Raw genomic sequence first — 23,005 nt, 5'->3', positions numbered from 1 at the left:
GATTCATGATGGGGTCCTTGTACTTGGCTACCAACTCCTCGGAGTTGTCGTCAATGGTGGTCTTGACGAGAAGGGAATCGATTGCTGACAATCGATAGGGACCAATTGTCTGCCCTTTGTGGGCCCAGACGTCGGCAAATTTCAGTAGTCTGGCACCCACTGATGTCTGGAGTCCTTGACCGCTATTTCTTCCCTCTGACTGACTTAGAGAAGGTTTTACCTCTCTTAAAAGGTCTAGTCCCTCTGGTTGCAGAACCTCTGACAGTGGGTCCTCCTCGAAAGGGCTCCTGTCTCAGAGGAGTCCTCTTTCTTGGTCTTGGGTTGGAAGACAGAGCGAGGTTTCCTGGCCGCCTGGGCTAACATGTCCTGAGTAGCCTTAGCTGAAAGGGCACTCGAGACTCTTGGATAATTTTCTTGGGGAACAGAAGCGGAGAGAGTTGAGCATTACAAGAGCGAGGCCCTTTGCGCATGAGACACTGCCTTCGTGAGAAACGAACAGTAGACCGACCGTTTCTTAAGCACTCCAGCTCCAAACAGTGAGGAGACTTCACTCGATCCGTCTCTCACTGCTTTATCATGCAAGTGAGTACACAGTTAAGATCTTCAGGAGACAGAGCATCTGGGGTCTTGGTCTTATTAGCCAGAACACCTAAAGACCAATCAAGGAAGTTGAAAAACTTCCAGGACTCGGAACATTCCCTTCAGTAAGTGGTCAAGTTCGTTCATTCCCCACGTAGTCTTGGCGGACAAGAGGGCGGAACGACGAGCAGAATCCACTAATGAAGAGAAGTCCGAGTCCGCAGACGAAGGAGAGCGAGGCCTAAAGGTTCTCCCGATTCGTACCAGAATCCCAATCTGCCGGTCAGTTTAGACGGAGGGAAAGAAAAAAACCGTCTTCCCTTTCTCTTCCTTAGAAAGGAGCCATTCCCAAAACCTCTCAGCGCCTTCTTCATGGAAACAGTAGGTTTCATCCTTACACAAGACGAAACTTCGACGTCTTCGAAGTGGAGAATAACGAAAGAGGAGAAGGGGGCGCCACAGGAGAAAGATATCTCCAAACTCTTGCAGGAGTAACTCTGTTAGTTTCTTATAGGAGGAAACTGAGGCGTCTTTTGGTCCTCTTCTTCTGAGGGGTCCTGTTCCTCCTGAAGCTGAGCCCTCCTGATCCTTAGAGGCGCGACTATTCTTAAAGGAGTCTCTAGAGGAAGTTAGACGTATACGTCATGGAGACAATGCTTCAGGCAAGTGTCTACTTGCAACATCCTTCTTGTCTGGAGGAGTGCGTTTCCCAGATTCTTGAAGCCTAATAGGGAGTCAGGCGGCAGTCAGGTGCAGAGCGCCTGTTGAAGAAGAACTTCTATCAGGCTCTTGGCGCCTATCCAAAGGAGAGCGGCTACCAGGCGAACGGCGCCTGCCATACGAAAAAGCGCCTACCAGGCTCTTGGCGCCTGAACCGAGGCGAGAGAATCTCTGGCGACGAGCGCCTACTAGGTGAGCGCCTACCAGGGGAGAAGCGCCTGACTCGAGGCGAGTAAAAGTCGGGAGAAGAGCGCCTGCCAGGCGAAACGCGCCTAACAAGCTCTTGACGCCTGTCCAGCGAAGGGCGCCTGTCCAATTTAGGGTGCTTGTCAACCGTGGAGAGTGGATGCGAGACGAGGAGCGGCTACGAGGTGAGTAGTGCCTACTAGGCTCTTGGCGCCTGTCAAGGGTAGCGATCCTGTCTCGAGAAGAGCGTCTGTAGGGTGAGGATCTCCTACGCGCAGTTTGCTCCTTGTCCGAAGGAGAAAACTGTCTGTCAGGCGAATGTCGCTTAGACGCAGAGCGATCTTGTCCGAAGCAGAAAGCCTCCTGCGAGAATCCGAACGCACAGGTGAGCGCGCCGCTTCCGTCGAATAGCGAGAGTCAGGAGAGGGGAGCCTGGACTTCTTTACAGGAAGCGAGACGTCCTTCCTACGACGAGAAGACACGCAAAGAGAGCCAGCCAGAGCCGAAATCTGCGCCTGAAGGTTAGCCAACACCCTTGCAGGAGAATTCACAAACTCGTGAACAGGAGACGAGGCTCGATCTCCGCTCGGGGAACGATACTCCTGAGATCTCTTACGCTTCTTCGCTTCCACCTCAGGCTCTTCCGAAAAAACTTCAGGGCTGGAAGGGCGGGCGCATGGGAGCGTTCCAGGCTCTCTTCGAAGGGCGCGAGGCTTCCGAAGAGCTCCATCCTCTTTTAGGAGAAGGCGAAGGCGACGACGAGAAGCACTGGCGCAAAATTTCTCTCTTGGAGCGATCCAAGGTAGCCTGGGAACGATCAACAGGAGCTACCGAGGGGACGCCTGACCGTTGGGGATGCTCCCTAACCTTCCTGCGGCTTTCGACTTTCCTCCTCCACTGGGACTGGGAGTCTGGAAGAGGTCTAGGCCTGGAAGCATTAGGGAGCCGATCAGCACGCACCCTCCACTGCACTGGGTTCACTGCACAAATCACTATTGGAATCACTCTTACCTTCTAGTTGTTTGATTTTCCTCTCCATACTGCGAATGGTGGCTTTCATTGAGCGCCACTTCCGAAGGCGCATCTTCTGGCTTCGGTGCAGGGAGCAGGAGCTGAAACTGACAAAGGAGCTACTTCTAAAATAGGATTATCTACATCCAACTCGCTAATACGAGATCTACTACTGCTCCTGGAAGAAGCTTTCCTAACTTTATCCTTTTCAAGCTTCCTCAAGTAGGAAGACAAAGACTTCCATTCATCCTCATTCAGCTTTTCACATTCATTACAAGGGTTATTAAAGGTGCATTCATTACCTCTAACACTTCAAACATACCGTGTGAGGGTCTACCGCAGCTTTCGGTAGCCTCACCTTTACACTCAGTCATACAACAAACTCTAAACATAGCGGTTTTCTTAGTATCAACATCAGACATCATAAATCCAAGAAAAATCCAAAGAAAAATCCAAAGAAAAGTCCAAAACTGTCCACAAATCGCGAATGCCAGGCCAAAAGATCGGGTACTTCACCAAAAGTCCGTAGAAAACAATCCAGGGCGAAAACGAGAAAAGAATCCAACTGTCAAGAGGTACCGCACAGGTGTGGTCGACACCGACAACAGAAAAAATCTGGCAAGAAAGGTATGATGGTTCTTACACCCGCCTCCCACCCAGCGGCGGGTAAGGTAGATCACCTGAACTACCTGTCGCGTTAGCCGCGAGTTTTGAATTCTGTCGTGACGTCAGAGACGTAAGCTAAGATATGTCTGACAGGAAAGTTCAATGTACAAAATTGTATTTTCTCAGTCAAAAACATATGCCCCTCAATGCTAACTTTCCTCTTTTAACGACTTTTCTGGTCATTGCAAATTCGGCCCCATAATTTCTTATGGTATGTGCGAAAACGAGGCCCATGACCCGATACGATTGCGTCACACTACGGCGATAATCCAGCAGTAAAAACATCTTCATATATCCAAAAAGTAAATATAAAGATATATATTGCGCATTACGATTATAACAATTACATGTATAGCTGATAACAATCTGCATGAATAATACTGGTAAACTGTTCTGCAATGACAGTTGAGTATAGCAATTATTTACAAATAGGTACGAAAGTCAAGATGTCGTGACGTCATAATACAGAACTTGAAAGAACGTTCTAATTCAGAAAAATAATTACTTAAATTTGAGTCAGAGTCGAGTTACTTTTTCAATAACGAATATTTTCAAATTAATCATCATAAATATGTAAAAATGATATTGTTATTTTACAATAAAGTTTTGTACATACTTACCTGGCAGACATCTACTTAGCTTACGTCTCTGACGTCACGACAGAATTCAAAACTCGCGGCTAACGCGACAGGTAGGTCAGGTGATCTACCTTACCCGCCGCTGGGAGGCGGGGGTTGTAAGAACCATCATACCTTTCTTGCCAGATTTTTTCTCTCTATACCTGTCTCCTGAGGGGAGGCTGGGCGGGCCATCAATCCTATATGTCTGCCAGGTAGTATGTACAAAACTTTTTATTGTAAAATAACAATATCATTTTTGTACATGGACTTTCCTGTCAGACATATACTTAGCTGATTGACACCCTTGGTGGAGGGTACAAGACAGAAAATAACAAAGAAAAGGTAAACAACACCTGTTGTAGGCGGATAAAAATAACCTTGGTTCTTACCTGTTTAGGCTGAAGACTTCATAGATACTGTCTATTAGTCTGCATAGCCATAAAGAGCTACAGCGAGGGCGTGACCTACAGCTGAAAAGACTCTTTGGGTCTACTAACCGGGACTTGATATCCGCTTACTTAGTAGAATCCAAGTCGGATCATGTCAATGGGGGTTCGCCCTCTTCTATGACAGAACCTGTCCACTACCAACGCAGGGAGCTTCAAACCAAATCCGATCACCTAACCAAACTACGTTATTAGCATTACGAAACGAAAAACGAAAATGCCTACCTGCATCATTTTTCATACAACCATATGAACTCAATTACCAAAAAAAAAACAAGGGAAAAAACTACTAAGGATATGTTCCAGCTCCCTGCCCCAGCACCGAATCCGCGATACGTACGGGCCTAACGCAAAGCACTCGTCATACGTAATACTGACGTCTTTTAGGTAGTGGTTGGCGAATACTGAATTACATCTCCAGAATGTAGTTTTCATCAGATTCTGAGAGACATATTCTTCTTAAAGGCCAAGGAAGTGGCAATTGCTCTTACTTCATGAGCCTTGACTTTTAGGATTCTTGAAATGTTCCTCATTACAAGCTTTATGTGCTTCTTTCACAACACTTCTAATGAAGAAAGACAGCGCATTTTTCGACAATGGTCTGCTGGGGTCCTTTACAGAGCACCATAGTCTATCCTCAATGCCCTTAAGGGTTTTCTTCTTCTGAAGGTAGTATTTTAAACTCCTAACAGGGCAAAGAGTTCTTTCAGGTTCTTCCCCTACTATGGCAGATAAACCACGAACCTCAAAGTTCCTTGGCCACGGATTTGAGGGGTTCTCATTTTTTGCCAAAAACGAAGGAAGGAAGGAACAAACCACGGAATCTCCTTTGAAACCTACCCTTCCTTCTAGGGCATGAATCTCACTAACCCTTTTAGCTGATGCTAAAGCCATGAGAAAGAGAGCTTTCCTCGTGAGATCTTTGAACGGAGGCTAAATGTGGTGGTTGGCAAAACCTAGCGGACCTCAGGAAACGAAGAACCACATCCAGATTCCAACTTGGAACTTCGCTCGAGGTTTTCTTGGAGGATTCAAAGATCTTAAGAGATCATGAAGATCTTTGTTATTCAAAAGATCTAAATTCCTATGTCTGAATACCGCAGCCAGCATGCTTCGGTATCCTTTGATAGTAGATACTGCCAAACCGCATTTTTCTCTGAGGAAAACTAGGAAATCTGCTATCTGAGTCACAGAGGTACTGGAAGAGGAAAACTTCTGGTTCCTGCACCAACGGCGAAAGACGTCCCACTTCGACTGGTAGACTTTAAGGGTCGAAGGTCTTCTAGCTGAGGCGATAGCCTTAGCAGCTTTTGTCGAAAACCCCTTTCGCTCTGACAAGACTTTTGACAGTCGAAAGCCAGTCAGATTGAGAGCGGGGAGGTTTCTGTGATACCTGTCGAAGTGGGGTTGTTTGAGCAAATCTTGTCTTTGTGGAAGTGCTCTTGGAAAGTCCACCAACCATTCCAGTACCTCTGTGAACCAATCTTGGGCGGGCCAGAACGGAGCTACTAGCGTCATTCTTGTCCTCCTCCGAGATAGCAAATTTCTTGAGGGTTTGTCCTAGTACTTTGAAGGGGGGAAAGGCGTAGACGTCTAGCCCTGTCCAATCTAGGAGAAACGCATCCACTGATACTGCTCCTGGGTCTGAGATCGGGGAGCAGTAAAAGTTCGATTCTTGCGTTCTTTGCTGTTGCAAAGAGATCGATGTGAGGTCTGCCCATCTTCTCCACAGGTCTTGGCATACTTCTGAGTGGAGGGTCCACTCGGAAGGCAGGAGTTGATTCTTCCTGCTCAGGAGATCGGCCCTGACGTTCCTTTCTCCCTGTACGAATCTGGTGAGAAGACTGATCTTCCTTGTTTTGAGACCACAGCAGAAGATCCCTTGCTGTTTCGTACAGGGAGAAGGAGTGCGTCCCCCCTGTTTTTTGATGTACGCCAAGGCTGTGTGTTGTCCGAATTGACCTGCACTACTGCATTTCGGACGTGGGGTTCGAAGGCTTTCAATGCCATCCAGACTGCCATCAACTCTTTCTTGTTGATGTGCCAGGACACCTGATCCCCTTCCAGGTGCCTGACACTTCTCTTGTCCCGAGCGTCGCCCCCCAACCTGCCTCCGATGCGTCGGAAAACAACACATGGCTGGGGTTCGGCATGGTAGAGAGACATTCCTTTCAACAAATCGAAGTGGGTTGTTCCACCACCGAAGGTCTCTCTTGATTTCCCTTGAGATCTTGAGGGAGAACTCCAGATCTAGGGAGAGACGCCTCCAGTTCTGGTATAGGAAGAACTGTAGAGGCCTGAGATGCAACCTTCCTAGAGAAACGAATTGCTCCAGCGAGGAGAGTGTCCCCAGCAGACTCATCCACTCCCTCGCTGTGCATGCATCTTTCTCTAGGAAGGTCGTTATTTTCTCTGTAGCAACGAGCTATCCTCTCTGGCGACGGAAAAGCCCGAAAAGCCAGAGAAGCTATCCGAATCCCCAGATAGATCCTCTCTTGACTGGGGATTAATTGAGACTTCAGGAAGTTCACCAGAAGTCCCAGCGAACTGGCCAATGTAAGGGTCTTTTGAAGGTCCTCCAGACATCTTTCTTGAGACTCTGCTCTGATTAGCCAGTCGTCGAGATAAAGCGACACCCTCACTCCCTCCAAATGTAGCCACTGCGCCACGTTTTTCATTAACCCCGTGAAAACTTGGGGTGCAGTTGATAGGCCGAAGCACAAGGCCTTGAATTGGAAGATGTTTCCTCCCATCATGAATCGTAGATACTTCCGTGAAGAAGGATGGATCTGGACCCATGAAAGTAAGCGTCCTGAAGGTCTAGAGACACCATCCAGTCCCCTGGACGAAGAGCCGCTAAACACTGAGGAAGTTGTCTCCATGGCGAAACTTCCTTCTTTTCCACAAAGACGTTCAGGGCGCTTACATCCAACACCGGTCTCCATCCTCCTGAGTTCTTCGGAACTAGGAAAAGTCTGTTGTAAAAGCCCGCAGAGCGGGGATCTTTCACTAGTTCTATAGCCTCCTTCTCTAGCATGAGATCTACTGCTAGAGAAAGGGCTTGATTCATGATGGGGTCCTTGTACTTGGCTACCAACTCCCTCGGAGTTGTCGTCAATGGTGGTCTTGACGAGAAGGGAATCGATTGCTGACAATCGATAGGGACCAATTGTCTGCCCCTTTGTGGGCCCAGACGTCGGCAAATTTCAGTAGTCTGGCACCCACTGATGTCTGGAGTCCTTGACCGCTATTTCTTCCCTCTGACTGACTTAGAGAAGGTTTTACCTCTCTTAAAAGGTCTAGTCCCTCTGGTTGCAGAACCTCTGACAGCGGGTCCTCCTCGAAAGGGCTCCTGTCTCAGAGGAGTCTCTTTCTTGGTCTTGGTTGGAAGACAGAGCGAGGTTTCCTGGCCGCCTGGGCTAACATGTCCTGAGTAGCCTTAGCTGAAAGGGCACTCGAGACATCTTGGATAATTTTCTTGGGGAACAGAAGCGGAGATAGTTGAGCATACAAGAGCGAGGCCCCCTTTGCGCATGAGACACTGCCTTCGTGAGAAACGAACAGTAGACCGACCTTTTCTTAAGCACTCCAGCTCCAAACAGTGAGGAGACTTCACTCGATCCGTCTCTCACTGCTTTATCCATGCAAGTGAGTACACAGTTAAGATCTTCAGGAGACAGAGCATCTGGGGTCTTGGTCTTATTAGCCAGAACACCTAAAGACCAATCAAGGAAGTTGAAAACTTCCAGGACTCGGAACATTCCCTTCAGTAAGTGGTCAAGTTCGTTCATTCCCCACGTAGTCTTGGCGGACAAGAGGGCGGAACGACGAGCAGAATCCACTAATGAAGAGAAGTCCGAGTCCGCAGACGAAGGGAGAGCGAGGCCTAAAGGTTCTCCCGCCGATTCGTACCTAGAATCCCAATCTGCCGGTCCAGTTTGTTTAAGAGCGGAGGGAAAGAAAAAACCGTCTTCCCTTTCTCTTCCTTAGAAAGGAGCCATTCCCCAAAACCTCTCAGCGCCTTCTTCATGGAAACAGTAGGTTTCATCCTTACACAAGACGAAACCTTCGACGTCTTCGAAGTGGAGAATAACGAAAGAGGAGAGGGGGAGCCACAGGAGAAAGGATATCTCCAAACTCTTGCAGGAGTAACTCTGTTAGTTTCTTATAGGAGGAAACTGAGGCGTCTTTTGGTCCTTCTTCTTCTGAGGGGTCCTGTTCCTCCTGAGCTGAAGAGCCCTCCTGATCCTTAGAGGCGCGACTATTCTTAAGTAGTCTCTAGAGGAAGTTAGACGTATACGTCTTGGAGACAATGCTTCAGGCAAGTGTCTACTTGCAACATCCTTCTTGTCTGGAGGAGTGAGTTTCCCAGATTCTTGAAGCCTAATAGGAGTCAGGCGGCAGTCAGGTGCAGAGCGCCTGTTTGAAGAAGAACTTCTATCAGGCTCTTGGCGCCTATCCAAAGGAGAGCGGCTACCAGGCAAACGGCGCCTGCCATACGAAAAGCGCCTACCAGGCTCTTGGCGCCTGAACCGAGGCGAGAGAATCTCTGGCGACGACAGCGCCTACTAGGTGAGCGCCTACCAGGGGAGAAGCGCCTGCTAGGCTCTCGGCGCCTGACTCGAGGCGAGTAAAAGTCGGGAGAAGAGCGCCTGCCAGGCGAAACGAAACGCCTAACAAGCTCTTGACGCCTGTCCAGCGAAGGGCGCCTGTCCGATTTAGGGTGCTTGTCAACCGGAGAGTGGAGGCGAGAAGAGGAGAGGCTACGAGGCGTGGAAAGTTAGTGCCTACTAGGCTCTTGGCGCCTGTCAAGGGGAGCGATCCTGTCTCGAGAAGAGCGTCTGTAGGGTGAGGATCTCCTACGCGCAGTTTGCTCCTTGTCCGAAGGAGAAACTTGTCTGTCAGGCGAATGTCGCTTAGACGCAGATGCGATCTTGTCCGAAGCAGAAAGCCTCCTGCGAGAATCCGAACGCACAGGTGAGCGCGCCGCTTCCGTCGAATAGCGAGAGTCAGGAGAGGGGAGCCGGACTTCTTTACAGGAAGCGAGACGTCCTTCCTACGACGAGAAGACACGCAAAGAGAGCCAGCCAGAGCCGAAATCTGCGCCTGAAGGTTAGCCAACACCCTTGCAGGAGAATTCACAAACTCGTGAACAGGAGACGAGGCTCGATCTCCGCTCGGGGAACGATACTCCTGAGATCTCTTACGCTTCTTCGCTTCCACCTCAGGCTCTTCCGAAAAAACTTCAGGGCTGGAAGGGCGGGCGCAGGGAGCGTTCCAGGCTCTCTTCGAAGGGCGCGAGGCTTCCGAAGAGCTCCATCCTCTTTTAGGAGAAGGCGAAGGCGACGACGAGAAGCACTGGCGCAAAATTTCTCTCTTGGAGCGATCCAAGGTAGCCTGGGAACGATCAACAGGAGCTACCGAGGGGACGCCTGACCGTTGGGGATGCTCCCTAACCTTCCTGCGGCTTTCGACTTTCCTCCTCCACTGGGACTGGGAGTCTGGAAAAGGAGGTCTAGGCCTGGAAGCATTAGGGAGCCGATCAGACGCACCCTCCACTGCACTGGGTTCACTGCACAAATCACTATTGGAATCACTCTTACCTTCTAGTTGTTTGATTTTCCTCTCCATACTGCGAATGGTGGCTTTCATTGAGGCCACTTCCGAAGGCGCAATCTCCGGCTTCGGTGCAGGGAGCAGGAGCTGAAACTGACAAAGGAGCTACTTCTAAAATAGGATTATCTACATCCAACTCGCTAATACGAGATCTACTACTGCTCCTGGAAGAAGCTTTCCTAACTTTATCCTTTTCAAGCTTCCTCAAGTAGGAAGACAAAGACTTTCATTCATCCTCATTCAGCTTTTCACATTCATTACAAGGGTTATTAAAGGTGCATTCATTCCCTCTCACACTTCAAACATACCGTGTGAGGGTCTACCGCAGCTTTCGGTAGCCTCACCTTACACTCAGTCATACAACAAACTCTAAACATAGCAGTTTTCTTAGTATCAACATCAGACATCATGAATCCAAGAAAAATCCAAAGAAAATTCCAAAGAAAAGTCCAAAACTGTCCACAAATCGCGAATGCCAGGCCAAAAGATCGGGTACTTCACCAAAAGTCCGTAGAAACAATCCAGGGCGAAAACGAGAAAAGAATCCAACTGTCAAGAGGTACCGACAACAGGTGTGGTCGACACCGACGACAGAAAAAATCTGGCAAGAAAGGTATGATGGTTCTTACACCCGCCTCCCAGCGGCGGGTAAGGTAGATCACCTGACCTACCTGTCGCGTTAGCCGCGAGTTTTGAATTCTGTCGTGACGTCAGAGACGTAAGCTAAGTATATGTCTGACAGGAAAGTTCATGTACAAAATATTGATGTTTTACTACTTATTTAAAAATTAGCCAAGAGCACGCTTCTCGTCATCTTCTACCCAAACAGCTGTTTACGCCTGGCTTGTTGTTGGTGAGAAATCGTGTTTCGATTGTTGTGATAAAAGTGCTCCAGCGTCTGTGGGTACAAGTGGTGTGCGGATTTATCACAGGAAATGGTTAGTTTATTGACACAAGCTACTCCGTAAACATCGAGATGGCGTCAATCTTCTAAATACCTCGAGTTGTAAGTAAAAATGTTGAACGCGTTTTGGTGAGATTTGCACTACGTTTGAGACCGTTTTCAGTACCCTCTGTTTAAATCTTAAAATTTGGCCTTAATTTCTAACTTTGGAGAAAATACTTACTTCGAAAGGAGAGTAGAGGTCTTTAGCTCCGTTTCTCACCAACAACAAGTCGCGACTGATGCCCATCTCGGGTGTCAGGACGCGTTATAATGTACTTTTTCGGAGGGTGGCTTGCATTGATTGTAGGTGGCCTGCTTGGCCTGCTGTGATGTTCTACCCTAAATTAATTTGAAACTGGGACTGCCTTCAAAAGTACCACAAGGTACCCTGTGACTGGAGCGTCAAAGGAAAGTTGCTCTCTTTCTCCTATCTTAACTAGTAATTTCAGATGCTTTAATTTCTCTTTACTATAAAAAAATTAGCGGGTTGTTTACACATTACGGGGCCAGTTGCTCCCTACTTTGTTTGTTGTTGTTTTGGTATCGCGACACCCAAATCCATCCGCCACGGTAATTAGCCTTACTGTAACCCCTGTGGTTAGTGCGCGCAGCGCAACATTACCTCTTGCCAGAACATGCCGTGCCTGCCAAGAATCTTTAAATATGCGGATAAGGCGCGAAGCGCCGTTCCGCCACGGCCTTACTGACAGCACACATAAATCGATCGTCGCGGATATGTAGTAGCTCCCTACTTTGCTTGTTGTTGTTTTGGTATCGCCGCAATATTGGTTTTGGTGTTCTTCCGCCGATTTCGGTCGGCGGTCGAGTGGGCCCGCTAATCTGTAAGTGCTCCAAATTACTACCTGAATGAGATTTGCGACTGCTATAAAATTTCATGTGTACAGCACTACCTTACCTACACACAACCATCAGGGATGTGATTGGCTGGTTTAAAGTTACACATCATAAGTAGCCTAGCCTAGATAGTACATGTTTAAAAACTGTAATCATGTTGTCATTTATGTTTGAGTCTTTTTATTTATGCTTATGACATTACCGTAAACACGGCGCCCATTTTGTATGTAAACTAGGTAAGGTACTAGGCTAGTTACCGAACCAGCGGAATGCTGTTGTTGTCTTCAATTTTAGTACATGAATTCCTCATTGTCTCGTTGGTTAAAATAATCTAAAACTGGGAGAGCCTGACAGAAAATGGTCAGAGAATTAACCTGAGCTAGCCATTACTTTTACCTAGCTAGCTAGGTAGAGTACCTATAGGTAGTACCTAGCTACCTGCCATAAACAGGGACTCACTCGCCCTATTGAGCTTTCGCCTCGGAACGAACTTCCAACGAAGCATAAATAAAAACAGGGCGAACCCAACCAATCAGCGACACCTTGACAAACAGTAAAACTTCTCCACTTACTACGAGAACTCGCAAAACATGCAAAGGTGAACAAGTGTCATTGCACCCTTCCTCTTCTCACAGCAGTAGTTCAGAAAGAACATTTGTTTACTCGTGACGTCATGGTCATGGCCATCTGGTGGCAGCAGACAGGTAGATTTGGGTGCGTTCCGTCAGTCACGAGAGGAAATCTTCATCCAATATCAAATCGAACTGCACTGAGCGCCTATTAAACCTCAATTAGATAATAGCCTGTCACTTTGAGAGAGAGAGAGAGAGAGAGAGAGAGAGAGAGAAGAGAGAGAGAGAGAGAGAGAGAGAGAGAGAGAGAGTATAACTTATATTCGTATACGGAATTCCTACCTGAATGAGATATGATTGTGAAACGCATGAGGCGAGCATGTAGTAGGTAACTGAAATGTTCCAAATTGATGTATAAAACAGGAAGACATTGAATTTATTTCATGAATAAGCTGTTGCATTATTATAATAATTGTATATCATTTAATGATATGTGCATTATACAACAGCAACAACATCAATAATAATAATAATAATAATAATAATAATAATAATAATAATAATAATAATAATATAATAATAATAATATTAATAATTAATTATTATATTATTATTATTATTATTATTATTATTATTATTATTATTTTATTATTTATTATTATTATTATTATTATTATATTAAAGGTGGATGAGTGAATCAGTCAGACTAAATGCTAACATTTTTTGGTCTCCAAGGGAGTTGTAATAATATCTTTTTGTCCTCCTGGTTTACATTATGTTTTGCTAGGCCATCTCTTCATTTTAAGCATACTTGTACTTATACGCCCTTGTAAGCTTTGTAGATGCATAATTTAGTTAAGTTCTTAATTTGCTATATACGGGGTATCTATACTGAAAATATGACGTCCAAGTAGCGGATTTAAGGGGTGGATATGAATAACAGAACATTTAGTACAGTAGGTACAATTAGGGTTTAACCTCAAAATTTAGAATGGCGAACTGAAACTTTGGGAATATGAAGCGGTGAATTGTGTTATCTTCATCCAAGAAGTCCCAAAAAATCCAGTGACGGATTTTTGAGTTAAGGCCACAAAATGGCGGCCATTTTGGAATTTTCAGTTTTTCTCATTTATTACTCCTAAAGGGTAAAATAATGAATTTTTAAATGAAATACACATCAGGTTTTTATTATATGATACTTTTAGAAGCTATTTACATAAATTTCTTGAGTACTAACAGCATCAGTGTGAAATTATGTGCCTTTATTTTAAAAAAATTCCGTTACTAGCAGTTGACAGGAATATTCCCGTTCTTGCTATTGGAAAAATAATTGGTATATCAAAATTATTATCTAAATAAATCATCTTCAGAATTTTCTTGTCTTTTAAATGACACCAAAAGGACATTTCTATGACATGCCACTGCCATAGTATCTTTGTTTGTATATCTTCTTCTTCTTCCCAGCTTGTTCCCATTTTTATATGGGGTCGCCGTTTCGGATGAGCCGTTTCCATCTATTTCTATCTTGTGCTTCTGCCTCATCAATTCCCTTCTCATGTAAGTCTCCTCTCACACAGTCCTTCCATCTCTTTCTTGGTCTCCCTCTTTTTCTTCCTTGGCACCTCCACCCCACCCCCATAGTATGTCTCCCAGCGTGGTCCTCATCTCTCCTCAACAGGTGTCCATACCATCTCAGCCTCCCCTCCTGCACTTTCTTTGATACTTCCACCACCTTAGTTGACCCCCTTATGTAGTCATTTCTGATCCTATCCACTCTTGTTACCCCAGACATCCACCTAAGCATTCTCATTTCTGCCACATCCATCCTCTTCTGCTCTGCTTTTCTCATGCTTGCTGTTTCCGTACCATACAGCATTGCTGTTCTTACCACCGTCTTGTGAAATTTTCCTTTTAACCTAAGCGGCACTCTTTTGTCACAAAGAACTCCCGAGGCCGCTCTCCAGTTGTTCCAGCCTGCCTGTACCCGATGTTTTACTTCTTCTTCCATACTTCCTCCAGCGTTAACAAAAGATCCCAAATATTTAAACTTATCAACTCTCCTTATTTGCTCTCCACCAAGCTGAATACTTTCTCTATCATCCCCCACAGTGGTGGTACACATATATTCTGTCTTGGATCTACTTATTCTCATTCCTCTGTCCTCCAGTACTTGTCTCCATCTTTCCAATTTCACTTCCAGATCTTTCCCTCCCTGCTCTCTGCACACAGAAAAACAATATCATCCGCATACAATATGTTCCATGGTACTGTCTCCCTTACTTCCTCTATTATAACATCCATCACTATGTTAAAGATAAATGGGCTCAGAGCCGACCCCTGGTGTAATCCTACTCTCACCTCAAAACCTTCTGTCTCCCCAACACTGCTCCTCACTCTGGTAAATACATTCCGGTACATCTCTTGTATCAATCGCACATACTTCTCTGGCACCATCTTCTCCCTCAGGCTCCTCCATACCTCTTGTCTCGGGACTCGGTCATAAGCCTTTTCAAGGTCAATGAATACCATATGTAGGTCCCTTTGTCTTCCCCGAATTTCTCCATTATTTGCCTCAGACAAAATATACCATCTGTTGTTCCCCTTCACTTCATAAATCCCATCTGCTCTTTACCTATTTGTACTTCTTCTCTCAGTCTAGCATCTATCATCCTTTCCAGTATCTTCAAAGTGTGGGACATCAATTTAATGCCCCTATAATTACCACACTCTTGGACATCGCCTTTCCCTTTAAAAATTGGGATCAATATACTCCCACGCCACTCATTTGGTATCTTTTCCTGTTCAAGGATCTTTATCATAAGATCGTACAGTATATCCACTCCTTCATCTCCTAATGCTTTCCATGCCTCCACCGGGATCATGTCTGGTCCGGTTGCCTTCCCATTCTTCATCTTCTTCAGTGCATTTAGTACCTCATGCCTAGAAAACCTCATTACCATGCCAATGTTTTCTTGCCCATCCTCTCTTATTAGTCTATTATTTTCTTCATTTAACAACTGTTCGAAATATTCTTTCCATCTCTTCACAATGTCTTCCTCCTTTCTAAGCACTACACCCTCTTGATCCTTTATTTGTTTGATATGTGTTATATTCTTTGGTGCTCTTATTTCTAGCCTTTGATAGCTTGATCATCTTCTTTAATCCTTCCTTGTCCCCAGCTCATTATACACATCATCATACGACTTTGCTTTGTTTGTATATATATATATATATATATATATATATATATATATATATATATATATATATATACCAATCTGCAGGCGTACTTTTTTTCCGTGTATGTGACAAATCAGTATACTATATAATACATACTATAAAATTTTTAGTACTGTATGATCATTAATGTTTCTCTTTTTTTTCAGGTAGAGTGAAACACAGCGAATTCAGCTATTGAAAAGGCACAGAAATGGAAGACAAGTCGAAATTTTGCATATTGTGCGAGCCCACTGGCAATAACTGTTTTGGTGAAACTGTGCGCGTCATTAGAGGTTTGGGTAAAATAATTGAAAGTAGTAATTGAAAAGAGGATAATGTAAAAGAATTACTGAAAAACAAGAGGCCCATTGTTGTCCATGTGAAATGTAGAAAAGACTACACACGTCACTTGGAGTCCGCACCTAGAAAAGTTCACATGACCCATGAAATCAGGCAAGAATTCGATTTTAAATCCCAGTGTACATTTTGCGAGAAGAAAATTGCTGTGGATGTGAGAAAATTTAGGACGACAACTAGAGAGGTCCTTCTCCGAGTGTCCAAAATCATTGACCTTGTCGAAGCTGAGGGACGGTACCATCGTACATGCTACAAATACTTCTTGAGGCCAGACAGTGCAAAGCCAGGAACAGCTACAGGGACGAAAAATGGATAAGGAAAAGTCAATAGCATTTATCAAACTTTGCGAGTATTTGGAAGAAAATGATGAATGCCAGTATTCTATTGATGAATTAACGCCACTTATGAGTACCATATGAAAACGCTGGTATTAATTACGGTAATCAATACTTGAAGAAGAAACTCAAGAACCATTATGGAAATCAAATAACAATAGTTGATAAGATAGGTAAGAGTGGAGTGGTGTGTTTCACTGAATGTATGAAAGATATTTTAACGGATGAATGGTATGATGCACAAAAAAGTGATCCTGCTGAAGATGCTAGAAGACTGATAGAAACTGCTGCTCTGATAATTCGAAATGACATTCGTTCAAAAGCTTACATTTGTGAGGTATTCCCTTCAGCAGGGCAAGTAAATTCTGGAAATTGTGAGCTTGTTCCAGATTATCTTCGTATGTTAATTGATGGAATCATTAACCGAAAACAATTATAATCAAATACAAAGAAAGTCAATCAGTATACAGCATGCTATCATTGCTGCCGTTCGTCCTAGATCATTTGTTCCGCCCATAAAAACTGGTCTTGGTGTTCATCTACACAGAAAGTGTGGATCAAGAGTATACTGATTGACATCGTTTCTAACCTAGGATTCTGTGCCCCATATAGAGAAGTATTGGTGTATGAAGCATCAGCTACAATGATCCCATCAACTGCAGTAGATCCACGGTCATATATCCAATTTGTATATGATAATGCTGACTATAATGTTGCAACTTTAGATGGTCATAATACATTCCACTCAATGGGAGGAATCAAGTGTCGTGTGACACCGGCAGATCAAGTTCATGAAAACACGCCCATTCCCAGGGCTGAGAGAATTGACAGTGAGGCATTAGCAACTCAGGGACTTAGCAGATTAATTGTATACCATATGCCTATGGCAAGAGCATCAATGAAAACAATGGAAGGAAAAGCATTCAGAGATATTCACCTACAGCGAAGAAACAATATCAGGTCGTTTTCATCTGTAACAAAATCAATTATGATTAATGATACACAGATTACTGCCAATGCAAACCAGTTATTCCATCGGATTACATGCGTTGCTAGAAGTGATTCTAACCTTGCATTATATTTGGGATATAAAACTACCATATAATACAAAATAATGTATATTTCATCTACCAATTTTATTGTTTTACCATTTAGGAGCAATAAATGAGAAAAACTGAAAAAACCAAAATGGCCGCCATTTGTGTCCATAACTCGAAAACCGTCACTGGAATTTTTGGGACTTTTTGGATGAAGATAACACATTTAAATCACCTCTACATATTCCCAAAGATTCAGTTTGTCATTCTAAATTTTGAGGTTTGAGCTAAAATTGAGCTAATTGTACTGTACTAATTGTTTTCTTCCAAACAATCGTAATTAGTATAACAAATTTGCTTAGTTCATTACTATTTCAACAAAAATTTTACAAGTCTACGGGATATATATATATATATATATATATATATATATATATATATATATATATATATATATGTGTGTGTGTGTGTGTGTGTGTGTATTCCGATGAAAGACTTCTATATCTGGCACTGTAACACTCATCAAAATTATATAGTGAATCTACGTTAACTGTTCCATTTATCCAAATTACACGCCCGTTCATTCAGTGAGGTTGAGAAACTAAACGCAGTATGCTAAAAAAAACAAAACATTTTCCTTGTCTCTTGTTTTGATGAATGTCGTTGCTACGCATTTGTAAAATTTAAAATTCAGTAAGGCTTATATTGCATGCCAATTCTAAGGTTATAGTAGTATGGTTATTATAATTGCTTTGCTTCGTCATACAGTGAGTTTTATACAGATTATTTAGGGTAACATGAATAAAAAAAAAAAAAGTCTTTTGGAACAACAACTGCTACTTCTCAATAGATGGGGCGGCTGTCAAACACTTGCCCTGCCCTCTGCCTCTGGTTACCCAGATCGCTTACGAAGTTTAAAGATACAACCGTATTGGCTTTATGGTCGTTGTTTTCAGAAGTTCAGAGCCAAATCGGCGGTTCCCAAATTATTTGGTGATTTTTTTACGTGCTATTCACTATCAGTATGCAGTGGGTAGTGTTGTGTTAATTTCGTCTGTAATCTACTATATGGCATTAGAATTTAAGAGTGTAGCTATTTACCTGTGCCCTTCAAAGAAGAAATTGGTAAGTTTGGGGGAAATGGCATAGGTACCTAATTTACTCTCCCAATGGTAACCATTGGCCAACTACCTGTATTGTATTTAGGAAAAGTGTTGAGATTACCAAATAGGCACCTAATTGTCACTGATGTTGTTGAGGTAACATTAATACCGGCTACTGTGCAAGAACGCTGTGATTAAGGTAACTAGGTAGCAGGTAGCCTAAAGGCGTGTCCACACGACCGGGCCTGATCGGCGTGCTCCGCGGTTGCCGGGCAAATTCTGGCGGACTTATCCGCGAATGTCGTCCACACGGGTGAGGCGATGGAGAGGTGGGCGTGCCCGACGATGCCAGTAATGTGTTCAGTGCGGTACGATAAACATGGTGCCTACCGCAAAGAAGAAGATAGTGTAGCATGATAATTGCTTTGTGTTTGATGAAAAAGAAGAGAATATGGTGCAAAGTATGGCTCGGTAAAAGAATTGTATATGGTTAACGTATGTCTGCCAGGGTCGAAGCTCAAGCCATCGGGCACCACCATGGTGATTTTGCTACAAAACCCATCGGGCAATTTGACGGTTTGCCCGTCAAGTAGTATGCCCGTTAGAGGGGAAGTCCGCCGATCAGGCCCGATCGTGTGGACAGGTCTTAAGGTATACCTAGGTAGTACCTAGCTAGTATAACAACTTCGTCAGCCGCTAAAGAACTTTATCAAAGGTGGTGTAGGTTATACCTAAATTCATAATTTTTCTGTTTGCTTCGTTGCCTTGCAAACTTTTCTTTAAGGGGTACCTATTAGCGTACCTATAATCTTACCATAGGTATTTTGATAGTACTACTTTGTACAATACCTATGAAACTTATATATTTTTCCTTAGCCTTAACTATGGAGAATAGCAATCTTGGTGTTATCGAAGCTAGCTAATTACCTAGTAGTTTACCAGGGTCGATAATCAAATAACCAAGGGGAGCCTACCATAGCCCAACCTTAGTTCGGCAAGGATGGCCTAACTTTACTTTAATCTTCAGAGATGCTGATATTTCTATCCTTCCCTCTCCACAGTGTAAAGTATACAGCTCGAGTCGGTTAACGTAAGTACTAATTGAGACATGGCGGGTACTTAAGAGACTAATTCCGCTGCCTACAGTTACCCTTTACTGGTTTAATATCCTATACTAGCTGTTCCTTTGTCTTGTCCGCAGAAGTTGCATTCTTTAGTAGGAGGTTGTAAAATAGAGAATGAGGTGGACCAGATGGTAGTTCACTGGGATTTTGCATGTTTCTTTTCCTAGCTTCATAACTACTGAATATTGTCAGTCATTCTTGGACACACTGAATAACTGGAAAGGTCAGTCTCCATACTGTATGGTTTGTCCCTACACGAAGTATAAACTCTCGGTCCTTTTCATTGGGAATTACTCTTATGTTGAAGCTGTAACACTACTTTTAAATTCTTGAACAAGGTGGTTAGGCAGTAACTAACATTTGGGAGGCAGGTATTCCTGCCTACCCAAATGTAAACTCTAGGTACACTTTGCTTTTGGCCATCTTCCATTGAAGACTACATTTGTGAGCTCTTGCTGACTTGCTGTTAATCATGCTTTCCTTGTGGGATATCTCTTATTTTTAATATTTTGAATATACTTTGTTTGATCATTAATTGGCTTTAATAATTAATATACAAACCCACTTCTTTTGATAGACATGTGAGCTGCCTTTCCCCTTTACGTGTTAAGGGTCAGCAGCAAGGGTGTATCAACACCTTATCACTTATATTGCAATACATCACCTGAACACCTGAATTAGCCCTGGTCTCTGACCAGCCCAAACTATATTCCCACAGAATTACCCATAATTGGGTAATTTTTTTAACTGCCAGCGCTACCAACGCTGCAGGTAAAACCCCTTCTACTGAGTTACTTGTACCACCGTTGGCAGCCAGGACCAGCTGGCAGGGCGCTCTCCCTTCAATTGCTTTTTGTTTGCTCGAGCGTTAATAAGTTTCCTAGCTCAAGCTAAGATTTTGGTCTTAAGCCCAACCCACAGATTAACCTGCTGTTTTGTTGATGAACCTTGGATTACGTTTTGGACTTCATTTGGACCCCTTTTGGATTTTGGATTTGACTAAAGCATTGATTGGACTTTTCTATTATGGACACACCTCAGAAAGAAACTTCCCCGGCCGCACCTTCGAAGTCATCCTCATCTGCTGCACCTTCGAAGTCATCCTCATCTGCTACGACTCCAGAACAACCTTGCAGCGGTGATGGGGCAGCTCATCAGTCTGGTATTGCCTGCAAGAAGCAGATGAGTACCCTGAAACATGAGATATTCACGTTGCATTAGTTGTAGGAAGGTACAGTGTGGGGTCAGAGATGTCAGGAGTGTAGGGACTGGTCATTGGACCAGATGAAGAACTATTTAAAACATAGGAAAACTCTAGAATCGAAGAATAAGCGTAGGGTGACAGAATCTAAGAAAGGGAAAGAAGAGAGTTTAAAAGCTGTATTCAAGAAATTAGAGGATACGTTGTCATCAAGTATGACTAGTCTTTTTATTGAATTGTTGACAATTTAATCAGGATAAGGATAGTAATAGGAGTGCAGATTTTAAGTTATTTTTTTTTTCAGCTCCCCTGCCTGTTCCAGAACCAGCCCTAACGGGTGCCATGGTTTATGGGGGAACCACAAGCCCAAAGGGTAGGATCTTCCGGCCCCCCCTGGTGCGGAGCAGGCAGTGTCAGCAGCAGAATTCCCCTTTTCCCCTAAAAGCATAAGTAAAAGTGAATTAGCAATAGGTGAGACCAAGACTGTTAGGGATCCTAGTGTAGAGGTTATGGATGAGAAGCTGCTAGAGCAGTGCCTTTCGGGTTCAGATTCGGCTATCTTTACAGGATCTGCATTGGATCTGACTGAAGTTCTGTTTCCGTCCTAGTGGTTTCCGAAGGACGGCTATTAAGTCATCCGTTAAGTCTGTATCAGAAGCGAGACCTGTTGAAAATTTCGAGGCCACCCCTTCTTCTTTGAAAGTTTCCTCTTCTCCAGCCCATGGACCAGCAAGTGATATCGAACTTCAAGAAGCTGTATACAAAACATCTTTTCAAGAGATGTTTCGACATCACCGATGCTGCAAACCTCACCTTGCGTGAATTTTGGAAGGAGTATTTAGATATCATAATGTGCATCCGACCAAGCTTGGCAGGAGGTTTCGAGGCGAACCTAGAATTCCTCGTGGAGGAAACTCTGGCCTGATGCCGTATCCGCCCGAGACTTTGAGGGATTAGACGTGGGCGAAGATGGTGCTGCAGATTCAGAAACAGTTGACGATCCTGAAACTGTTTTGCAACCAGATCTTGATGAGATCATTGCACTCGTCAAGTCCATGGGGCTGGTCGTCGAAGAGGACGTCATCAATGACCTTCTCGAGGAGCACCAAGAGGAGCTTACAATGGATGACCTGAAGGAGTTGGAGGCCATGCAACATAACGTCATTCAAGAGGAGTTCTCTAGCAGCGGCGAGGAGGATGACGACGACTCTGACAACGGCAGAAATTAAGGATGCTCTAGCTGCTTTTCATAAGGTGCAACCATTCGTAGAAAAGAGACACCTCGAAAAGGCTTACACAGGTCGTATGCTTGCACGGTTCGTTGAAGTTTGCCCGAGTCGTTTCAGGAACATTGTTAAAAGTAGGCAGAAGCAATATTCCTTGGATAGTTATTTTTTAAAGAGGCCTTTAGTAGGAGTAGTAAGCAAAAAGGAAGAACCAAGTGATACTAAAAAACAAGGTTGAAAGTGGTGAAGAAGTTGAAATTTTGTATAAAAAAAACCTAAAGTATAAAAAAGTAAAAAAAGAAAATGTAAAAATCAAAAAAAGAATTTTTTTTTTTTTTAAATTTTAAGTTTGTTCCGACACGGCATACAAACCTTCGGTCCTTTTACAATAGGAAGGTTACTAGCGGCAGCTGGATAGGTCTTAAGCTTTCGAACAAGGGGCTCGGTAGTTAACTGCTTGTCCGACAGGCGCGCGCGCGACTGGGAGGTAAACAACCACTTTTGCTTTCGGCCTGCTGGCGTGTAGACGTGTGTATCATCGCTCTCTGCCCGCTTCATCGTCGTTGCTTTCGCATGGTTGTGTTTTTCTTTTTCTATTTATCTAGTGAAACTGAATTGTAAGTACAATCATTTCATCTTTATTTCCATTGAATTCAATTGTGAATTAAGGATCTTAGTTTCTCCACGCCCTCCGATTACCCGAGTGCCGGGACTGAAGGGCGTATGTGCGGGAATTCATATTAACCAGAAATGATCCTCGTATTGTGTATGCTCGGTGCCGAGGGCGGGAGAGCGCTCGCTCAGAGCTTATATTTTGGTTGGAAATGTGTAGATGAAAATCGTAAGTAAGTGCCCTTTTCATTTATATTTTTTTGACCTGTATGCTCGTTGCCGAGCGAATGCGCTCGGCACGAAAACTTATTCTGTATGGAAGTGGAATCGCAAGTACAGTGTTCTTTTTCATTTTCATATTTTTATTTTGATTGTATCAATACTCATTTTGGATCAGTTTCCGCTCTTACCTGGAAATTGATCCTTTCCCCTTTTTATTTGATGAAGTGAAATTACAAGTACAGTATTCTTTTTCATTTTCATATTTTATTGAGATTGCATTATTTACTTGGATCAATGTTTCCGCTCTTACCAGGGAATTGATTCCTCCCACCAAGAAGTGAGTCTTCCTATT

The 23,005-nt window shown here is 43.9% G+C and overlaps 1 protein-coding gene and 1 long non-coding RNA gene across 2 annotated transcripts in view; one reads left to right on the top strand and one right to left on the bottom strand.

Annotated features, from left to right (window-relative positions):
* The window catches only part of LOC135212988 (beta-TrCP-like), a 210,964-nt gene extending 198,680 nt beyond the window's left edge, over positions 1-12,284 (bottom strand). The window contains exon 1 of the mRNA XM_064246760.1: positions 12,218-12,284. The gene's annotated coding sequence lies outside the window, so the exon portion shown is untranslated. The remainder of the gene's footprint in view (positions 1-12,217) is intronic.
* A 5,742-nt stretch (positions 12,285-18,026) lies between these two features.
* The window catches only part of LOC135213413 (uncharacterized), a 44,245-nt gene continuing 39,266 nt past the window's right edge, over positions 18,027-23,005 (top strand). Inside the window, exon 1 of the long non-coding RNA XR_010314112.1 lies at positions 18,027-18,290. This is a non-coding gene — a long non-coding RNA (uncharacterized LOC135213413). The remainder of the gene's footprint in view (positions 18,291-23,005) is intronic.

This window comes from Macrobrachium nipponense, chromosome 42, assembly GCF_015104395.2.
Source record: "Macrobrachium nipponense isolate FS-2020 chromosome 42, ASM1510439v2, whole genome shotgun sequence".
In the NCBI taxonomy this organism is placed as follows: Eukaryota; Metazoa; Arthropoda; class Malacostraca; order Decapoda; family Palaemonidae; genus Macrobrachium; species Macrobrachium nipponense.
The sequence above is the reverse complement of the archived record's forward strand: the minus strand, read 5'-3'. Positions and strand labels throughout refer to the sequence as shown.